Below are 23,473 nucleotides of genomic sequence, written 5' to 3' on the forward strand. Positions count from 1 at the left end.
CCCCTGGAGGGCATCCTGCCTCGTTGGTGATGTGCCGCCTCCTCCTCCTCCTCCTCCTCCTCTCTCCTATCAGGCACCCACGTTGAGTCAGTGACCTCATCATCCCCTCCCTCCTCATCACTGGAGCAAACCTGGCAGTATGCTGCAGCAGGGGGAGCATGACTGCCAGATTGCTGTCCTTCTTGGGCACCCCCTCTGTCCGTGCTCATGTTACTGCCTTCATCGAGCTCAGTATCATCATCAGAGCCTTCCAAACGCTGGGCATCCTCCTGGAGCATGTACCCAACACTGTGGTCAAACAGTTCGAGGGAATCCTCAGGAGGACATGGTGGGGCTAGGGAAGGAGTCACTGATGACATTGAGCCGAGGGAAGAGGCCGCTGCTTTGCCAGACAAAGTACCCTGGGCATGGGTGAGAGAGGATGAGGAGGATGAGGACGGCTTGGTCATCCACTCGACCAAGTCTTCCGCATGTTGCGGCTCAACACGGCCAGCTGCCGAAAAAAATGCCAAGCATGTCCCATGGCCACGTGCTGATGAGGATGCACCGTCTCCACGACCAGCACTAGACACAGAGCCTGCTTGCCCTCTCTTATTGGCTTGTGACTGTCTGCCTCTCCTTCTTGGCCTTCCAGACATACTAATGGCCTGTAGCTGCACTAAGCTGGGATATATATATATATATATATATATGTACTGATACTGCAGCTAGCAAAATCAACTGCCTGCCTGTAGTATGAGAACACCACCAACCTTCTACAGGTAGCTTTAGCTGAAAACTGTGAGGTGGACGCACCCCACTAACTTGTAGGTTTAGCTGAACACTGTGAGCAGGACGCACTGCACTAACTGTAAATAGTCTAGCTGCCTGACTGTGGTACTAATAGGATCAAAAGAACACCAGCAATTTTCTTCAGGTAGCTGTATTTACTGTAACAAGACAAGCCTGCCTGTCAGTAAGAAGATAACAGAAACGGATCTAGCTGAACACTGTGAGCAGGATGCACCCCACTAGCTTGTAGGTTTAGTTGAACACTGTGAGGTGGACGCACCCCACTAACTTGTAGGTTTAGCTGAACACTGTGAGCAGGACGCACCCCACTAACTTGTAGGTTTAGCAGAACACTGTGAGCAGGATGCACTGCACTAACTGTAAATAGTCTAGCTGCCTGACTTTGGTACTAATAGGATCAAAAGAACACCAGCAATTTTCTTCAGGTAGCTGTATTTACTGTAACAAGACAAGCCTGCCTGTCAGTAAGAAGATAACAGAAACGGATCTAGCTGAACACTGTGAGCAGGACGCACCCCACTAGCTTGTAGGTTTAGCTGAACACTGTGAGGTGGATGCACCCCACTAACTTGTAGGTTTAGCTGAACACTGTGAGCAGGACGCACCCCACTAACTTGTAGGTTTAGCAGAACACTGTGAGCAGGACGCACTGCACTAACTGTAAATAGTCTAGCTGCCTGACTTTGGTACTAATAGGATCAAAAGAACACCAGCAATTTTCTTCAGGTAGCTGTATTTACTGTAACAAGACAAGCCTGCCTGTCAGTAAGAAGATAGCAGAAACGGATCTAGCTGAACACTGTGAGCAGGACGCACCCCACTAGCTTGTAGGTTTAGCTGAACACTGTGAGGTGGACGCACCCCACTAACTTGTAGGTTTAGCTGAACACTGTGAGCAGGACGCACCCCACTAACTTGTAGGTTTAGCAGAACACTGTGAGCAGGACGCACTGCACTAACTGTAAATAGTCTAGCTGCCTGACTGTGGTACTAATAGGATCAAAAGAACACAAGCAATTTTCTTCAGGTAGCTGTATTTACTGTAACAAGACAAGCCTGCCTGTCAGTAAGAAGATAACAGAAACGGATCTAGCTGAACACTGTGAGCAGGACGCACCCCACTAGCTTGTAGGTTTAGCTGAACACTATGAGGTGGACGCACCCCACTAATTTGTAGGTTTAGCTGAACACTGTGAGCAGGATGCACCCCACTAACTTGTAGGTTTAGCAGAGCACTGTGAGCAGGACGCACTGCACTAACTGTAAATAGTCTAGCTGCCTGACTGTGGTACTAATAGGATCAAAAGAACACAAGCAATTTTCTTCAGGTAGCTGTATTTACTGTAACAAGACAAGCCTGCCTGTCAGTAAGAAGATAACAGAAACGGATCTAGCTGAACACTGTGAGCAGGACGCACCCCACTAGCTTGTAGGTTTAGCTGAACACTGTGAGGTGGATGCACCCCACTAACTTGTAGGTTTAGCTGAACACTGTGAGCAGGACGCACCCCACTAACTTGTAGGTTTAGCAGAACACTGTGAGCAGGACGCACTGCACTAACTGTAAATAGTCTAGCTGCCTGACTGTGGTACTAATAGGATCAAAAGAACACAAGCAATTTTCTTCAGGTAGCTGTATTTACTGTAACAAGACAAGCCTGCCTGTCAGTAAGAAGATAACAGAAACGAATCTAGCTGAACACTGTGAGCAGGACGCACCCCACTAACTTGTAGGTTTAGCAGAACACTGTGAGCAGGACGCTCTGCACTAAATGTAAATAGTCTAGCTGCCTGACTGTGGTACTAATAGGATCAAAAGAACACCAGCAATTTTCTTCAGGTAGCTTTATATACTGTAACAAGACAAGCCTGCCTGTCAGTAAGAAGAGAACAGGAATGGATCTAGCTGAACACTGTGAGCAGGAAGCACTGCACTAAATGTAAATAGTCTAGCTGCCTGACTGTGGTACTAATAGGATCAAAAGAACACCAGTAATTTTCTTAAAAATACTGTAACAAGACAAGCCTGCCTGTCAGTAAGAAGATAACAGGAACGGATCTAGCTGAACACTGTGAGCAGGACGCACTGCACTAAATGTAAATAGTCTAGCTGCCTGACTGTGGTACTAATAGGATCAAAAGAACACCAGTAATTTTCTTCAAAATACTGTAACAAGACAAGCCTGCCTGTCAGTAAGAAGATAACAGGAACGGATCTAGCTGAACACTGTGAGCAGGACGCACTGCACTAAATGTAAATAGTCTAGAAGATAACAGGAACGGATCTAGCTAAACTGAATACAGTGTATATATATATATATATATATGCAACACCTGGGATGCATATATATAGACAATACACTTTAAGTGCAGCTAACTGACTGACTGTCCTGCCTAATCTAGCTAACTCAAATGAAATGACACTGTCTCTCTCTCTCTCTATTTCTCAGCACACCGGAAAACACTGCACAGGGCCGCCGTGCAGGCGGCCTTATATAGTGTGGGGCATGTACTAAATCCCCTGAGCCATAATTGGCCAAAGCCTCCCTGGCTTTGGCCAATTACGGCTCTCTGTTAAGGCGGCGCTGTGATTGGCCAAGCATGCGGGTCATAGTGCATGCTTGGCCAATCATCAGCAAGCAATGCACTGCGATGCCGCAGTGAATTATGGGCCGTGACGCGCCACACGAATTTGGCGCGAACGGCCCATATCGTTCGCAATTCGACGAACGATCGAACAGCCGATGTTCGAGTCGAACATGGGTTCGACTCGAACACGAAGCTCATCCCTAAAGGCAACCTGCCTTTGGCCAATTATGGCTCTCTCAGCACAGTGCTCTGTTATTGGCCAAAGCATGCAGGTCAGATGCATGTTTTGGCCAATCATCATACAGCAATGCACTGCGATCTCACAGGCATTATGGGGCATTCCACAGCGCTCAAATTTCCCACAAACGCCCCATAATATTCGCTGTTCGGTGAACGGACGAACACCCGATGTTCAAGTCGAACTTACATTCAATTCGAACATCCAGCTCATCCCTAGTGTTGGAGCCTGGAAGCAGATAGAACTATACAGATTCCCATCTAAAAAAAAAATTACTTACAGGTCAGGTACCTCTGCTCAACATAGCAGATCAGAGGGCAACTTCTTTGTTTTATGTCACTCCAATAGTACTGTAGATGTTGGATAGGGATGGGCTTACTGTTCAAGTGGAACATGAGTTTGACTTGAACATCGGCTGTTTGATCGTTCGACGAAGATCAAACATTATGGGCCATTTGCGCCAAATTCGAGCGGCGCGCCACGGCCCATAATGCACTGCGTCATCGCAGTGCATTGCTGGCTGATGATTGGCCAAGCATGCACTATGACCCGCATGCTTTAGCCAATCACAGAGCCGTAAGCAAACAGAGCCATAACTGGCCGATTATGGCCTGCACATCAGCCCTGTGTAGTGTGTTGCTGGTGGAAAGAGAGATAGATAGAGAGAGAGAGAGTGTGTGTCATTTCATTTACTTTGAGCAGGCAGTTGATTCAGTTAGCTAGATCTCACTGCAGACCGTTCCTGCTGTACTATTTCTAATCTACTTCAGGCAGGCAGTTGATTCAGTTAGCTAGATCTCACTGCAGACCGTTCAGGCTCTACTGTTTCTAATCTACTTCAGGCAGGCAGTTGATTCAGTTAGCTAGATCTCACTGCAGACCGTTTAGGCTCTACTGTTTCTAATCTACTTCAGGCAGGCAGTTGATTCAGTTAGCTGAAGTGTATTTAATATATATATATATATATATATATATATATATATATATATATATATATATATATATATATATATATATATATATATATACAGTCAGACTTATATATATATCCACTGTATCCAGTTTATCTAGATCTCACTGCAGACTGTTCCTGCTCTACTGTTTCTAATCTACTTCAGGCAGGCAGTTGATTCAGTTAGCTACAGTGTATTTCATATATATATATATATATATATATATATATATATATATATATATACAGTCAGTCTAGTATATATATATATATATACACTGTATACAGTTTAGCTTCATCTCACTGCAAACCGTTTCTGAATCAGCTAGCTGCAGTGCATTTAATATATATATATATATATATATATATATATATATATATATATATATATATACACATTTAATATATATATATACATTTTATATATATATATATATATATATATACAGGCTTGTATATATATATATATATATATATATAGATATATATATATCTATATATATATATATATATATATATATATATATATAGATATATATATAGATAGATATATAGATATATAGATATATAGATATACAGTGGGGACGGAAAGTATTCAGACCCCCTTACATATTTCAATCTTTGTTATATTGCAGCCATTTGCTAAAATCATTTAAGTTCATTTTTTTTCCTCATGAATGTACACACAGCACCCCACATTGACAGAAAAACACAGAATTGTTGACATTTTTGCAGATTTATTAAAAATGTATTAAAAAAGAAAAACTGAAATATCACATGGTCCGAGGGGGGCAGGAGGCGGAGCCTAGCGGAGCAGACATGCATTGTTAGAGCTCCACACCGCTGAGGAGAGAAGAGAAGGACAAAGCGGAGCCTGCAGACTCAAAAGGTATCCATTTGAACCTTTTTGCCCCTGGGAACAGACTGTGAAAGTTTGGGCAGGAAATATGGTACTGGGAGGAAACCGTGGCAGAAATAAAAATCACCTCACAAAGAGCTCACAGGCACTCACTGCAGCTGAAGCAGCTCCAGTCACCTCAAAAGATACAGCATCAGGGCGCTCTCACAGACAGAAAATGTCACAGCAAGACTCTCCATTTGAGTCAGATACAGAACAAATCCTCTCACAAACTTCTCCACAAGCCTCCTCAGTATCCCCAGTAATATTATTACAATTTGAAAAGATGCTTCATAAGGCTTTAAAACAAACCTCAGACCAAATAACAAAAAGCCTAACCAAAGAAATAAGAGAGCTGGGAAACCGCACCGCAGCCTTAGAAATAAAAATGGATGAAATTGAAATTACAACCCAAGAAAATATAACAGAATTGGAACAATTAAAAAAAGAGAATTTAATACTTCAAACTAAGCTCGAAGATTACGAAAATAGAGCCAGACGTTCAAACTTGCGCATAAGGGGAATACCTGAAACTGTGACAGACCTGCAATCTACTATTACTGCTCTATTACAAGAACTAAAGCCAGATATCCCTATTGAACGTTTAGAACTGGACAGAGTACACAGAGCCCTCACAGCCAAAAAGAAAGATGGACCCCCACGTGATATAATCAAAAAATTTCATTATTACAGAACGAAAGAACAAATACTAATTGCTGCAAGAGAAAAGAAGGAACTTAATTTTTATGGACACAATTATCAAATTTTTGCTGACCTATCCCAACTTACTATTACTAAAAGACGATCCATGATACCCCAACTAATGGAACTGCAATGCCACAACATTATGTATCAATGGGGCTTCCCCTTTTCAGTCAGATTTAACTACCAAGGTACAATTTACAGAAGCAGATCAGCAGATGAACTACAACAAACCCTTTTAAAATTAAATCTGACAGAACCCACAAGCAGCAACACTTCCACACGCAGAAGAATGGCATCATCTTCACCTTCAGGCAGCACCCAGAAAATTTCAGAACAAAATGGGAATCATCATTCTCACAAAAGAGGCCGTTATGCCACATCATCCATGGACCAAGAAGATTCAATGGACTGACATCCTAATTCCTGATATCTCTTCATTTATTATACTAAGAGATGGTTCTCTATAAAAAACCTGTATTTATAACTGAATGTAACTGCATTCTGATAGTCACACACTGTGTGGGATCATGTTACATTCCAGTTATATTTCTTATTACTTCTGATTCATATAGCCTTAGAATATATAAGTGAAATAAGGAAATTCTTGTTCAGTTATATATTATCAGGTAATAATAATAGATTTATTACTTTTTAGGACAAATATGTTCAATAATCCAGAAGTAATGGAAGCTTTTTCTTTCTTTTCTTAAAACAAATATATTATTACCTAACTAGTTCCTAGAATTATGTTTTTGTTTATTCTAATCTGAAGCAATACAACTTCAATTTTATGAGTTAACATATCTAAACAGTTACATATGAATAAAATATGTAATTGTTTACTCTAAAAGGGTTAAAATCCCAAAATAATTCAAACTATCTTCATCAATACCAAAGTTATTAACAGTACCTTTCTAACTGAATTATTTAGCCTAGGGCAAGACTAACCATATACAACCACTCTGGAATAAATAATTTCAACAAAAACTATATTCTGCACTCCAATTAATTAAACATCATTTTGATGTCTTTTGACATAGCACTTCTCTCCTGTAAGCGGAAGATCCGTGTACCCCCATTAGCCCTCCTCATTCTCCCAACCATATTATGTGGGAGTGTGACGAAGGCACTTATTCCCCTGAGAGAGATATTTATTCTCTTTCACGGGTGAATTGTGATTACTTGCAAAAAATAATTTATACAATGTATCATCTAATCTCATATGTTTTTTGTTTACTCTTTACTCCAGAATTCACTGGTTTCTTTTCTATCTATTCATCTCTTCAGTCCACACAGGTTGATCTGCGCAGTCAGCTCTGCATAACAAAAAGTAAGTCAAAACTATTTGATCTATTGCCATGGCACCACTGAATATACTTTCCCTGAATGTTCAGGGAATAAATGTCCCTCAAAAAAGGACCAAAGCCTTCCGTACTTTCCATAACAAGAAGGCTCACATAGTATGCCTCCAAGAAACACACTTCACCAAAGATTCTACTCCAAAATATATTTCTCCTTTTTATCAACAAATTTACACGGCTTCTGCCTGTACCAAGCAAAGGGGAACTCTAATTGCATTTCACCGATCCACACCATTCACCTTATCATCAGAAATTAAAGACCCAGAAGGTAGATACCTGATACTCATGGGTTATATAATGGATACAGCAATCACGGTGATTTCCTACTACGCTCCTAACAAACAACCTACACCATTCCTCTCACATATATTACAAGTGATTAATACACACAAAATAGGAACAGTGATAATGTGTGGGGATTCGAACCAGGTCCTCCTCCCATTTCTAGATAAATCACCTTTTACACCATCCAAAATAACCTCTAGATTACCTTTTTCTCAACTTCTTTCCAAATACAATCTGGTAGATTCATGGAGAGAAAGTAACCCAATGAAAAAGAAATTCACTTATTTCTCGCACCCTCATCAAACCTTCACCAGAATAGATCATATTTTTCTAACAATAGGAATGATACCAGAAATTATTGCATCAGATATAATTCCAATTCCGTGGTCTGACCATAATGCAGTATACACTACTATAGCCTCAGCCATACCAAAAGCGCATGACCCAACGTGGTACTTACCGGACATAATGCTCAAACACCCACTACATCAGATGGCCATTGAACAAGCTTTAAAGGAATACATATCAATTAATAATACAACAGACATCTCCCCAATAACACTGTGGGAAGCTCATAAGCCTGTCTTGCGTGGTACAATACAAAGACAAATGGCACTATTTAAACGGGAACGCAAAAATCTAGCAAAAAAACTAGAACTCAATTTTAATGCAGCCTACATATCATTTCAAGATAATCCATCTCAGAGTACAAAATCTCATCTGGAAAAATCTAGATTGGAATACGATCTATTTCTCACTGAGTCAGTTGATAAATCCCTCAAACGCTCCAAACACTATTTCTACATGAATACAAACAAACCAGGTACATATTTGGCTCGGGCATTAAATTCAACTAACAAATCTTTCAAACCAATACGTTTGAAATTATCAAAAAATGTTTACACTTGTAATCCAGTTAAAATAGTCCATACATTTCACTCACATCTCGCAACTTTATACAAGACAAACAATGAATTTAATCCTACAGAGGCTGAATCCTTCTTCTCAAAAATAACCTTACCTGAGTTATCTCAGAATCAAAAAAGCAGTTTGGATGAGCCTATAACTATAGATGAAGTTGCTAACGCCATAAAAGACCTAAAACTTAACAAAAGACCAGGCCCAGACGGCTACTCGGCTTTATACTATAAAACATTCTCAGAAATACTCTCTCCCATTCTCACAAAAACTTTTAACAAACTTCTAGATGGACATTCTTTTCGGCAAGAAACACTAATGGCAATTGTTTGTATGATCCCAAAACCCCTTTCTGATGATACTTCCTGTGTGAATTATCGGCCTATCTCTCTGTTAAACCTCGATATTAAATTATTAGCAAAAATAATAGCAAAACGCCTCAATAGCATTATAGGAAAATTAATACATAGAGATCAAGTAGGCTTCATGCCAAATAGACAGGCAGGCGATAATATACGCAGGGCAGTGTTATTGGCACATATTGCTAAAAAACGGAAAATCCCTTTATGTTTTCTATCTCTCGATATTAAGAGGGCATTTGACACAGTATCCTGGCAATATATGCAATATTCATTACAAAAATGGGGTTTTGGACCCCACTTTTTAACATGGATCAAAGCATTATATAATAAACCCAAAGCCTATATAAAATATGCTGGATACAAATCTGAAGCCTTTAATATCGAAAGAGGTACCCGACAGGGTTGCCCATTATCTCCCTTATTATTTGCCCTTATACTCGAACCCATGGCCCAATACATCAGAACAAACCAAACTATAACTGGCATTGAAGTAGGAGGTATTACACACAAATTATGTATATTTGCACACGATATATTACTTTTTCTATCATCACCACAGGTCTCTGGTCCTAACTTAATACCAGCTCTTGATGGATTTGCAGCCCTATCCGGCCTTATGATTAATCCTAAGAAATGCCTAGTGCTTAATATTTCACTCACAAACATGGAATTGATCCCGGCTAGGGCTGCACTCCCATTCACATGGGCAGAAAAATCAATCCCATATCTTGGAATTCATTTAACAGCATCTCATTCTGACTTATTCTCAACCAATTATCCTCCTGTATTAAGACAGATCACAAATCTAATAAAACAATGGTCGCAACTTCCTTTATCCTGGATGGGGAAGATTAATGCAATCAAAATGACTATTCTACCCAAATTGCTTTATCTATTCAGAGTCCTCCCTATTCCAATTCCTTCCTATTTTTTGAGAATAGTACAAAAAAGAGCAACTTCATTTATATGGGGCTCTTCTAAACCACGTATACCTATACACACACTACATCTTCCCAAAAATAAAGGAGGCCTGGGATACCCTAATTTTACTAACTACTACAGAGCAGCACATTTGGCCAGTCTGTCCAAATACCATGCAAAACAGGAAATCCCATTATGGGTATTTATAGAGGCTTCAGAAAATGACCCTCTGTTAATATCAAATTTATTATGGCTTGATCCTAAAGACCGCTTTAAAATTCATAATCCCATAACTAAACACTTCTTATCTCTCTGGGATAAACTAAAAACCAAATATCAGTTACAATCTCCACACAATCCTCTCCTTTCTTTTATCAGAAATCCGGCCTTTTATCCGGCATGGATTTACCCAAATTCTTTTAAAGCTTGGACAACATCAGGCATTCAGACACTAAATGACTTCATAGCATCTAAATCATTCCTTTCATTCCCATCGCTTAGAGAAAAATATGATCTACCAAACTCTGAGATATTTAGATATCTCCAAATCAAAAATTTCTATACACCATTCCTAAAGGGGGATACACCATTATCCCAATTATCCATTTTTGAATCAATCTGTACAAAAGATCCATTTGCTAAAGGTACAATTTCATCACTTTATAATCAATTATATGGAGTAGCAAATCTTAATAGACCCTCTTACGTTCAGAGGTGGGAGGAGGACCTGGGACGAACTTTAGAAGACATGGACTGGTCTAACATATGGCTCACGTCTAAGTCATCTTCACCCAACATCTTAGCACTGGAGACAAATTATAAAGTCCTAACTCGCTGGTACCTTGTACCCGCTAGAGTGGCAAAATATTCACCTAATACCTCAGCTCTTTGTTTTCGAGGATGCCCAGAAATAGGCACATATTTACACATATGGTGGACGTGCCCAGTAATCCAAACCTTCTGGAAGGAAGTCTTCGTGATTGCATCTAAAATATTTAAAAAAATAATACAACCAGATCCATATTTAACTTTACTTAATCTAAAACCGGAATGGTTAACACTCTCCCAATTCAAACTAATGATCCAACTAATAACGGCTGCAAAACAAACAGTGGCCAAGGCATGGAAATCTCCTACATTGGTACTAGCAGAAACAATTCACAGAATGAATAATACAATGTCCCATGCTAAGATGGTAGCCATCGATCAAAATCAAATTCCAAAATTTGAAAAACTTTGGCATCCTTGGATAAAACAACAGTTCCTGTCAAACTTCAATAACTCTGTCCTGTTGCCATGGTAACAGATTAAATGACTTATAGAGACACCCATTCTAAGGCTTCAAAGAGAACTAAAAAGAATAATAAACTGACAAGCGGGACAACCTTGTGGACCATACCTCTACCTTTCAACCCTTTTTCTTCTTTCTCTTTCCTTTTCTCCACCTTACGATTAAAGCTCATTATCAGAATTTATTTGACCTATATACACTCTACTTGTAAACAATATGTATAGTAGGTATAAATCATTTAAATACCTACAAAAGTAACTAAGGAAATTATATATATCTTTAATTTAGGTTTACGTGAACCCAATGTTTAATATTTGAAATTTCATGATATTTACCTATATAAACCCTACTGTAAAACAATGAGCTTACTTTATAGATCCTTGTAAACTTACTTTATGTATCTTTATAACATTGTATACTGAATAAACTTCTTTTGACAAGGAAATATCACATGGTCCTAAGTATTCAGACCCTTTGCTGTGACACTCATATATTTAACTCAGGTGCTGTCCATTTCTTCTGATAATCCTTGAGATGGTTCTACACCTTCATTTGAGTCCAGCTGTGTTTGATTATACTGATTGGACTTGATTAGGAAAGCCACACACCTGTCTATATAAGACCTTACAGCTCAAAGTGCATGTCAGAGCAAATGAGAATCATGAGGTCAAAGGAACTGCCTGAAGAGCTCAGAGACAGAATTGTGGCAAGGCACAGATCTGGCCAAGGTTACAAAAAAGTTTCTGCTGCACTTAAGGTTCCTAAGAGCACAGTGGCCTCCATAATCCTTAAATGGAAGATGTTTGGGACAACCAGAACCCTTCCTAGAGCTGGCTGTCTGGCCAAACTGAGCTATCGGGAGAGAAGAGCCTTGGTGAGAGAGGTAAAGAAGAAACCAAAGATCACTGTGGCTGAGCTGCAGAGATGCAGTCGGGAGATGGGAGAAAGTTGTAGAGAGTCAACCATCACTGCAGCCCTCCACCAGTTGGGGCTTTATGGCAGAGTGGCCCGACGGAAGCCTCTCCTCAGTGCAAGACACATGAAAGCCCGCATGGAGTTTGCTAAAAAAACACCTGAAGGACTCCAAGATGGTGAGAAATAAGATTCTTTGGTCTGATGAGACCAAGATAAAACTTTTTGGTCTTAATTCTAAGCGGTATGTGTGGAGAAAACCAGGCACTGCTCATCACCTGTCCAATACAGTCCCAACAGTGAAGCATGGTGGTGGCAGCATCATGCTGTGGGGGTGTTTTTCAGCTGCAGGGACAGGACGACTGGTTGCAATCAATGGAAAGTATTCAAAGACACTTTCAGGCAGGTGACTCAGTGAGCTGCAGTTCATTTAATATATATAATATATATATATATTGTACAGGACGCCGTGGCTGGGTCCTGGAAGGACGCTATGTTTCCCCTCTGTTTGGACTGTTGTCCCTTTAAGGGAACAAAGAAAGGGTTAACTCACCTGTAAGAGGAAGTGGGTTTAAAACAAGACAGGAAGTTAGAGAGAGTGTGGAGGAGTGTAGAGGAGAATGTGGATGGTGGATGGTGTTTTGGTGTGCAGCAACAGTGAATAGCAGTGTCCTGCCTGGAAGCCTCCTGCTAAAGGAATCTACCTGCAACAGAAACTAAGGACTGTTTAACTGCAATAGCAGTTCTGGACTTTGCAAGTCAGTGAGACTGAAACCTTTTTCTTTTGTTTTGCTGCTGTAAAGCTATTTAAGTTCAATAAATCTCCTTTTGAGTGAAAAGCCTGTGTCCTGCGATCTAGCTGGTTCCCCAAACATTACTATATATATATATATATATATATATATATATATATATATATATATATATACTGTACATGGTGCTTCTCTGTGTGCAAAACGAATAACTATGTGACACAAAACAAACACAGTGGCGCTAGTGCTTATGAATATGTAAATATCCAAAACTAATCCAAATAACAAACAAAGCAAATATATATTACATAAATAAGTGCCCACCCAGTGACAAGTGATGAACGTATATAAAACACAAATTTTTCAGAAACCTGCTAGAAAACCAAAAACAGTCCTTTAAATGTTGTCTTTTCTTCAACTTCCACCACACCCAAGTGTTTGGTGATCCCACTCACTCAATTACTTGGTCTGATCACGCTCCCGTGTCCCTCTCAATTAAAGAAAATAATGCAGCGCTACCTACACACCTATGGCGAAACAACATATCAATTTTGAAGAATCCTAAACATAGGGAGGATTTGTGTGATCAGATCAAGGAATTCTTTTAAATTAATGAGACTCCGGACATAAATATTTTTACGCTGTGGTGCTCGCATAAAGCTTTTAGTAGAGGCCTATTATTACAGACAGCATCACGGGAAAAAAAAAAGAGATTAAAAAGATTTACCACACTAATGACTAAACTTTCATCCCTAGAACAACAACACAAAGCAAATCCCTCCTCCCAAATAACTGCAGAATTAAACCAAACAAGACAAGATGTGAGAACCTATTTAATTCTAGAACATCAGCTTCACCTGCAAAAATTTAAAGCCACACACTATACCCAAGGAAACAAGGCAGGCAAATTTTTAGCGCCCTATATTCGCAAAAAACAACAAAAGTCCAAACTATCATATATTAAAGCCCCTATTACGTCACAAATAGTATACCACCCTAAAGAAATAGCAAATGCATTCTGTAATTACTATAAACAACTATACAATTTAAAAACAGACCCATCAACGCCACAACCTACCAATAAAGGGATCAACAATTTTCTCCAATCAGTCAACCTCCCTACCCTAAATAGTGACCAACTAAGCTATTTAAATTCTGCAATATCAGAAAATGAAATTGCTCAAGTAGTTAAATCCCTACCCCAAAACAAATCACCAGGTGCCGATGGCTTCTCAGCTGAATACTACAAAGCCTTTTCTGATATTTTAGTACCATATATGAACAAACTCTTTCACAAAGCTTCTATTGATAGCTCATTCCCAGAAGAAATGCTCCAAGCCATCATAGTAGCTTTACCCAAACCGAGGAAAAATCCGGATGCCCCACAAAACTTCAGACCCATATCTCTACTTAATACTGATTTAAAAATATACTCAAAAGTTTTAGCTAATCGCCTAGCAGAAGTAACCCCTCATTTAATCAAAGCAGACCAAGTAGGTTTTGTTAAAGGAAGGCAAGCTCCAGATGGAACCCATAGGATGTACAATCTCCTTAAAATAGCAGAAACGAGAAAGGTGCCCACAGTGTTCCTGACATTAGATGCCGAAAAGGCGTTCGATCGGGTCCACTGGGGGTACCTATTAGCGACACTCACTAAATTTGGTCTTAAGGGTCCTATCCTTTCCGCCATATCAGCTTTATACACAGTCCCAACTGCGCAAGTATATACTTCCAATGCTATGTCTAACAAATTCTATATAACAAACGGGACCCGCCAGGGTTGCCCTCTTTCGCCATTGATATTTTCTCTGGTGATGGAACCCCTGGCGGAGAGCATTAGAAAAGATATCTACATCAAGGGTATCAAGGTTTCAGACATAGATCACAAGATAGGATTATTTGCTGATGACGTGGTATTAACACTAACCTCACCAGCCACATCTCTCGGAAGAGCCCAACAAATTCTTAGCGAATTTGGGAAAATATCATATTATAAATTGAATATCATCAAATCTTCGATTCTCCCTATACACATTAATAACCCTAACCTTAAAAAACTAAAAGCTGAATTTCCTTTTGTGTGGGCCCATAAATATCTAAAGTATTTAGGGATAAATTTACCTTACCTTTCTAGCTCTGTATATGACCATAACTACCCCTCTTTGATAAACACCATCAAAAATGATCTTACACATATCTCCTCACACGAACTTTCATGGATAGGGAGGATAGCCGCGTTTAAAATGACTGTTCTACCAAAAATATTATACTATTTTCGCACCATCCCTATCACAATACCCGACCACTTTTTTTACCACAATTGATAGACTACTAAGGAAGTTTATATGGGCTGGTAAAATAGCAAGACTATCATATTCTACGCTACAAAAACAAAAATATAAAGGTGGAATTGGGTTTCCCAAAATACGCAACTATTATGTAGCAGCCCTTTTGGATCAGGCCAAGTCTTGGTTTAATCAAACAACAGATAAACTGTGGGTGCAAATAGAAAAAGCAATAGTATACCATAGGGACCTACCATCACTCCTACTAGCTACACTAACAAAAAGACCATTATTTTATCCTAACTTTCCTTCTATCACTGCAACGGTCAAAGCATGGCAAATATTTAACGCTCATGCTGATAGTAGCAAAGCTGTACAAAAAAGAACAATCACCTTAGGCATGTACGAATTCCTTATCCCCTCCTTAAATATAAAGGAAAAATACTTTCTGAAAAATATGACATATGTACAATTTAAAGATAATAGTCCAGCAACACTTTCATTTGCAAACATCCAGCTATATCATTATCATATAAAATACCCATACCCCTACCTTAACCATAATCCGGAAGTGTGGACATACCTCACCACATCTTCCAACAAACCTAAATCTCTCATGGTTCTACAAAAATATACAAAATACGCACAATCAAGCTAAAACGGTTGGCATGCTAAACTGGGAAAGAGACCTTAAAAGTAAATTTGCTCTATCCGAATGGAATAAAGCTATTCAAGCCACTCACCTATACTCTCATTGTACTAATCACTGGGACATCTACCTTAAAGTATTATATAGAAGCTACCTAACACCGATGAGAATTCCACAAATCTTTTGTAGTTCTGATAAACTATGCTGGCGGAAGTGTGGCACTAAGGGAACGTTATTCCACATATTGTGGGAATGTAAATCTGTGAGAAGCTTCTGGAATACAGTTTTCTCCCTAATGACAAAAATCACTGGAATTGTCATCTCCCCCAATCCTGCATTAGCTCTTCTCAACTTAGGGATAGATAAGATACCCACAAAACATAGAAGTATAACTACCCATATATTGATAGCTGCATGCTTATCTATTACTACAAAATGGAAATCAGATACTATATCAAACATTAGTGAAGTAATACATAGAGTGAATACCCATTATAATTATGAAAATTTTTTCGCTTACTCAAATAATTCACTGGCAAGAGTACAAAACGAATGGGCTCCATGGTGCGCAAGCTTTCCAGAGACTTCTCACTGATATTCTGATTTTAGTCACTCTAGCTGGGTTAATGCTGGTGGTAGAATGTTGTCATTAAAATTTTATGTTTAGTTTTATGTTCCTTTCTTTATTTTATAATAGTTTCTGTTCCTAATTTTCCCTTTTCTTTGTATTTTTCCTCATTATGTATTGGTTCGTCATGGGAAAACTTAACATTTATCCATATATCTGAACTCATACTTTTTTGATGGTGAAAATCTTCAGATAATCTAGGTTACCCATACCTTTACACATAAATGTTTGTAACACAAATACTTTAAAAGAAAATTGAGAAAACCAAGAAACAACCGTTTTATAAGCCTGATTGTGCTAATGAATGGGGGGGGGGCGCCTTCCCGGACACAGTTTGTTCCCAGATGGGGTGTCTGGGGGGGTGACTCCGAATCCCTGACCTGTTCCTGTTAACTAATGGAACTAGCCTGAAACACTCAATTTCATCTCATTCAGTTATAAATTAAGGTATAACGTATACTGGGATATATAAATCAAAGTACTGGATTCTCTTATGTTTATATTAAGAACCAAGAAACGTATCTACTAACTGTTGAAATATACTGTACTGTTCTACTGTTGTTAAAGTGGAAATCTTAATAAAAAACAATGAAAAGAAATGGTTGATTGTGAGGGAACACTGAAAACATTAGATAATCTCCTAGAGAAGCAGATTAAGGTGTGGTGGGATGTGTTTACATTTGAGCACTACCAGAAAGAAAATTAAATTTTTAGGAGCCTGAGGTGGGAAGTCTCCCCTCAGGATGGGCTCAATGACCAAAAGTATGTGGATGAATGGAGGGAGTTCTTCAATAAAGCAGGTAGGGACCTACTTGTTTTAAGTAGAAAGCAGATCAAGTTAGGACTAATTAATGAGAAAATTAGAACAATACAAGAAAAATTGGAACCTATTAAGGATTCTAATCAGATGAAGGAATTCAATAACAATATTAAGAAAAAGTTGGAAAAGACTGACCGGGAAACACAGAAAAAGAAGGTTAAAAAGGGAGAGATTCTAATGACTTTAAAACAAATGAGATCTATGCGTGGCAGAATATTGGGTTAACCATGCAGGATACCCATACGAAGAGTCACATTCTGGAACCAATTGAGAGTAATCTCATCCCCAATCCTGACCCAAATAAGCCTGGACAAAAGCATGTGAATAATAGAGAAGAACAGGGGAGGAGTGGGGTAGTGCGTAATAATGGTAACCATAGGAATGGGGGAAATCAAAAGAGTGGTAACTACTATTCCCCCAGACCAAACCAACAGGGTAGGGGTGGATATCACTATCAATCCCCGAGACCATCCCAACAGGGTAGGGATGGATTTAATTACCACTCCCCTAGGGCAAATCAACAGGGAAGGGGGGATATAATTATCAATCCCCTAGGCCGTATTTGGGTAATGCCCCACAGTATTTTGCTCCCCCACAAGAATTTCAACAGTGGAGGTCACATCCCCCACCGAATTACCAGGCGGAGAGGGGGAATGGGGTTCCCTTATACAATAGATAATAACCATTGGATAATGAGGGATATTGTTCCGATCAACCATATAATGGGCCTTTTTTAGGACAATGGGGGAGGGGTGGGAGGGGGGGACACTGAGAGGGAACTCCCGGCCAACGTATCAGAAAGAGGGAGGGAGAAACGGACCCCCCTATATACAAAACAAGGGCACTGTGCCCACATGAAGAGAAGAAGGGGGTGCAGGGCAGGAAAATCCAGACAACCCAAAAAAACGCTTGAGAAACGCATAGATACGGGCATTTATAACTTAAGTGGAGTTGAACTGGATCATAAAGAACTCAATATACTTAACTTGGGCTTAAAATGTGCACCTAAGAAAATAATGAACAAATTCGAGGTGTACATTGACACGCACAAGTTCATTAGGTCTATGAATATAAAAAAATATTTCTTAAGCCACCCGGTTGAAGCGGCAGTTAGAGCTAATAGACCATCTAATAAAATAGATAGTGGTTTAAAGAACAAATCGATATTTAACCCTCAAAATCCTAGCAACCATTTTATAGAGGTATTCAAAAAACTGGTTATCAGTGATATTAAAGACCTAGTACCATAAAGGGGATTAACCCTCATCACATTAGGGAAGGTATCTCATCTTTAGAAAATAGGAAAAATATCATTGTCCGGCCAGCGGACAAAGGAGGAGGGGTAGTAGTGATGGAGAAGGCATTTTACCACAATCAATTGATGGAACTGGTTGGGGATCAATCCACTTATAGAAGACTTAAGTCTGACCCCACGGAAGCATACAAAGTTCAACTAATATCATTAGTTGAATGGGGCCATAAAATGGGTGCTTTGAATCTTAAGGAAAAAAGATACCTTGTCCCAAGCGCGTGTCGTGTACCTATAATTTACACGCTACCCAAGGTACATAAGAGTACACAATGTCCGCCTCCTCGACCAATTGTGAAAGGCATTGGGTCTGTAACCGTGAGGTTGGGAGAGTATTTGGACAAATTTCTCCAGCCGAGCATGAGGGTAACCAAGGCCTATTTAAAAGATACCTCAGATTTATTACATTTATTAGATCAGGTACAGCTAGATTTCTCCTCTGAATCATATCTGGTGATGGCAGACGTTGCCTCCTTGTATACCATCATACAGCATGAGGACGCATCTTTAGCCCTTAATTGGGCATTGAGTAGGCGGGAGGAGGTGCCTGATATGCAGAAGAGATTTTTGGGTCATGCACTTGAGTTCTGTATGACTCATAATTATTTTATATTTTATACGGTGGTCAGTTTTACTCTCAGAAGGTAGGCGTGGCGATGGGGGAAAAGTATGCCCCTAGCCTAGCCAACCTATTTATGGCGGAGTGGGAAGACAGACAGATTTTCAGTAAAAATATACCCCAGTTAAAATTCTACCACAGATTTATAGATGACCTCCTATTTATCTGGGAGGGGTCTAAGGAATCTGCGGTGGAATTTCTGGGGTATCTAAACAAGAACACTAACAACATTAAACTGGAATATCAAATAAGTGAGACAACTATTCACTTCCTTGATGTCACCATAGATAAAGAACCTAGTGGTCTGAATACTAAAGTTTATTTCAAACCGACGGACCGCAACAGTTACCTGTCCATCAGGAGTGGGCACCACCCTGTGTGGATAAGGAATATCCTGAAGGGACAGTTTTTGCGAGTCTGACGGAACTGCACAAAGGTTGAAGACTACCTAGAGCAGGCCAACAACCTTAAAGTCAAGTTTGTGCAGAAAGGCTACAATGATAAAAAACTGGATGAATTAATACAGGAGGTGGCAGAGGTCCCCAGAAGTCAGTGTCTCCAGAAGAAAGAGCATCTAAACTCCACTAATCAACATCAATTAGGTTTTATCTCGGGTTTCCACTGTCAATATAGGGAAATTGAGAGTATATACCAAAAACACTGGCATATTATCTGCAAGGATAGGCATTTAGGAGAGATACTACCGCAACAGCCGAAATTCATCTATAGGAAAGCCCCAAATTTTGGAGACCAGATAGTTAAAAAGATCTTGGATCCTCCAAGGGCTATGAAAATAGACTTGAGAGGATTCTATTGTTGTAGGAAATGCATTTGTTGCAGGACGGTTAGAACTAGCCACAGAGGGTTAACGAATGTTACTTATAGAGATGAAGAGACATTTGAAATAAGGGAATTTAGTACCTGCAACTCCTCTCATGTGGTGTATCTCATGTGGTGCCCTTGCCGCCTATTTTATGTGGGAAGAACCAAAAGATTATTGAAAATCAGGATAGCAGAACATCTGACTAATATAAAAAAATGGGTACAAATACCACAGAGTCTCGTTGCACTTTAGAGAAAAACATCAGCAGGATGCATCACTGCTACAGTTTTGTGGCATTGATGTAGTGCATCCGACCTGGAGAGGGTCAAATTGGGTGAGGGATTTATCCCAAAGGGAAACCCAATGGATATTCCTTTTTAAATGTCTGACACCTAGAGGGTTAAACATGGAACTAGACTTGAATTGCTTTATAAATGATTTTTAAAGAATTTCTGGAAGGATTTTAGGCTCATTAGGTTTGATATCTATAAATAATGAAGGTTGTTAGTGAGTACCTATCATCACATCTGATATTTCTATTATGATAGGGTTGAGGGGTGTATCTGGTCAGTCTGAAATATAGGAGACCTTTGAACCCACCTTTACCTATATATGCGGGGGGAGGGGAGGGGGTGATAAGAGAATATGGGGTATATTTTGGGTGGAGTAGAAATTAGGGATTATATTTTGGCAATATTGGGTTACACCGGTTTTTGCACTTATGGTTTTGTACTATATATTTGTATATTTTTGGAAATATATATATTTTTTTATATATTTTTATATATTTTGTTTGTACACATATGTTTTTTGTAATACATTTTGCTTTACACCTCCTTAGTTGTATGGGGAGTATGGTAATCTACACTGTGAGCAGCTGTGCTGTTATCTAGCGCAGTTGGTGCTTATAGTGGGAGATTTACACATAATAGATGAATTAAACCTTAAGGGTTAATTTATGGGTGAATTGGGATTATATTACATTTTATTATTTAGTGTGGTTGTGATTTTGATATATAGGATCACAAAAAAATAGGCACTGTTAGATTGGATAAGGAAATAGGTGTAAAGAGGAGGTAAGGGTCGGATTAGTGAGCACGGGTGGTGGTGGGTTTTTCGGGTCACTGGGATGATCCCGAAAACTCAGGACGATATATTTGCACATCCCCCATAATGTGAGTGAGATTAGAGACCCTACTCTTGATATGTTGTTTTTTACCAGGTTGTTTAGAACGATATATATATATGATGAGAAAGATATTAGGAGAACCCGCCCATTCAGTTATTCACATACATTTAATAACAAGTACTTTAGTGTGTTATTGAGAGTGCTCAATGAAAAAATTATTATATATATTATTTTTATATTATTCTTTATTTAATAATTTTTAAATGCTGTTTTTTAATATTTTCATCATTATAGCATTATATGTTATCTCATGTATTACAGAGTAGGGGAATTAATGACCCTTATTAGCACTGTAACGATTAGAGTGTGAGTATCTATATTGTCTATGGATGTTCATCATTTAATGCAGAGTATTTGCAGTGATGATTGCGGAGTTACACTAACACTGTTACATTGGCAAGGGATGTCATATCTTGTGCCCATAATACAAGCTGCTCCGGAGGGGCGGAATGTTGTGCATTATGTACAACTAATGCCGGTTTGTAATAATGGAGATTTTGTGACTGCGGGGACACGAGATGTGCGCAGGCGCGTCGATGCTTCGCTAGTCAGGTGATGGGAGGAGGAGATAAAAGGAACGAGCGTCACACCATACAGCCAATCCCATGATTAAGTCGGTGTATGACGAAACATGTCGGGGCGTGGCTGTATGACGTACCCCACCAATGACGAGTGACGCTCCCGCATCGTATGAGGAAGTGACACATCGATAGAGCGGGGAGGCGCCGGGGAGTAGGTGAGAGAGATAGTCTGACGCCTGCACACCTCGGGTCCGCCGTGACCACAACTCATTAAGTGGCTGATCTATATGCGTTTTTTGCTGTGCTGTGAAGATCGATTTGCTGTGGAAGTGTTTATCTGCGTATTTGATACTTGTAACATGTGAGTTTTATACTGAAGATTTTGAGTGCTTTTAAATAAATTTATAAACGTTTTTGCACTATTGGAGTATTCTTTGTATTTCACATATGGAACGATCCCTGCACATGATTCTGACATTGTGATCTGCCGATGTGACTCGTGTGATGTGGTCAACAAGCTTTTAAGCCCTAACACGAGAGTGTGGACATTAGGAGTCGGTGAGTGGATTACCATAGGGAGTGGGATCACCAAACACTTGAAAATAAGTCAACATTTAAAGGACTGTTTTTGGTTTTCTAGCAGGTTTCTGAAAAATTTGTGTTTTATATACGTTCATCACTTTGTTTGTTATTTGGATTAGTTTTGGATATTTACATATTCATAAGCACTAGCGCCACTGTGTTTGTTTTGTGTCACATAGTTATTCGTTTTGCACACAGAGAAGCACCATGTACAGTATTCTGATTCTTTAAAGTGGCAGCTTTAGAGTAGGCTTGTTTATTTTTGTATCTGAGACGCAGTGGTGGGAAGTGAGTTAGGAGGGTAGCATTAGGACTCACATTACCAACGGTTGGGATTATATATATATATATAGTCTAGCCAAGGCTTTACCTGACTGTAAGCCATTCCTGGTGTGCTGTTTTTAGTAAACTTCAGGTGTTGTTTTGCTAATCTAATTGTACAGTATGTCTGGAAGGCCACCAAGGAAAGGCAGACGCTCACAGGCCACTAAAAGAGGGCAAGCAGGCTCTGTGTCTACAGCCAACAGTGCTGGTCATGAACACGGTGCATCCTTAGCACGTTTCCGTGGGGCACGCTTGTCCTTTTTTTCGGCAGCTGGCCATGTTGAGCCACAACATGCAGAAGAGTTGGTAGAGTGGATGACCAATCAGTCCTCATCCTCCTCATCCTCTGTCACCCAGGTTCAGGGTACTTTGTCTGCCAATGCAGCTGCCAAAGTGGCCTCTTCCATCGGCTCAATGTCATCAGTCACTCTTTCCCTAGCCCCACCTTAATGCCCTGAGCAGTCCCCTGAACTGTTCGACCACAGTATAGGATACATGCTACAGGAGGATGCACAGGTTGAGGATGAAGGCAGTAATGGGAGCCCAGAGAGAGGGGGTGCCCAAGAAGGACAAGAAACTGGCAGTCATGTTCCCCCAGCTGCAGCATACTGCCAGGTTTGCTCCAGTGGCCAGGAGGGAGGGGATGATGAGGTCACTGACTCTACGGGGTGCCAGATAGAAGGGAGGAGGAGGATGAGGAGGCACATCTCCATGGAGGCAGGATGCCCTCCAGGGGTCAGCTTAAGGG

This window comes from Aquarana catesbeiana, linkage group LG01 (assembly GCF_042186555.1).
Source record: "Aquarana catesbeiana isolate 2022-GZ linkage group LG01, ASM4218655v1, whole genome shotgun sequence".
NCBI classification, from domain to species: Eukaryota; Metazoa; Chordata; class Amphibia; order Anura; family Ranidae; genus Aquarana; species Aquarana catesbeiana.